Below are 1,115 nucleotides of genomic sequence, written 5' to 3' on the forward strand. Positions count from 1 at the left end.
GCCACCTCTCCAGGCCACGCAAGAATTTTGTGTAAGACCCCGTGTTTATAAATATATATCATGTCCTACATATAGTATGTTTAGGACCACTTTAGAAATCATTGGAAATTCTGTTCTAATCCTAAAATAAAATTCAGTTGGCTGCTGGGCAGTGGTGGTGCAGGCCTTTAAGTCCCAGCACTTGGGAGGCAGAGGCAGGTGGATTTCTGAGTTTGAGGCCAGCGTGGTCTACAGAGTGAGTTCCAGGACAGCCAGGGCATAGACATATATGTAGGCAAAGCACCCATACATATAAAATAAAAATAAAAAAAAATGTTGTTTAAAAATGGAAAAATTATATACCAAAGGTTGTTTTTAAAATATATTTCTTTAAAATGTTTCTTTTCAAACGTTTATTTATCCATTAAATGCTTGCTAACCTAGCCTCACGGGCTTCTACACCCAAAACCTAAGTTTAAAAACCCAGGTATCATATCATGGCACCTGCTTGGAATCCTACCTCAAGCAAAGTGACAGCACAAATGATCTTTGGGACAGCTGCTGCCAACCTAGCCTCCTTGGTGAGAGACCCTGTCTCAAAACACAAAGTAGTATCTCTTAGCCAGGCGTGGTGGCGCACACCTTTAATCTCAGCACTTGGGAGTTAGAGGCAGGCAGATTTCTGAGTTCGAGGCCAGCCTGGTCTACAGAGTGAGTTCCGGGACAGCCAGGGCAATACAAAGAAACCCTGTCTTGAAAAAAAAGAAAAAAAAAAAAGTAGTATCTCTTTAGGAACCAATTCCAGGTCTGACCTTTATAAGTACACACATACACACACTCACAAACGCCTGGTACAGAAAATAAATAAATAGATGAGAGAAATGGCTCCGATAAAGGCACTTGCTGCCCAGCATGACAACCTAAATTCAATCCTGGGAGCTACTCAGGAGAAGGAAAGAAGCCACTCCAGGAAGTTTGCCTCTGACCTCCACACGTTTATCCTGACCCGACACAAATAAACAGAAAAATAACTAAATGGCATTAATATTTTAGATAAAGGGGCTGGAGAGATGGCTCAGCGGTTAAGAGCACTGACTTAACCTGAAGTCCTGAGTTCAAATCCCAGCAGCCACACA

This window comes from Mus musculus, chromosome 5 (assembly GCF_000001635.26).
Source record: "Mus musculus strain C57BL/6J chromosome 5, GRCm38.p6 C57BL/6J".
NCBI lineage: Eukaryota > Metazoa > Chordata > Mammalia > Rodentia > Muridae > Mus > Mus musculus.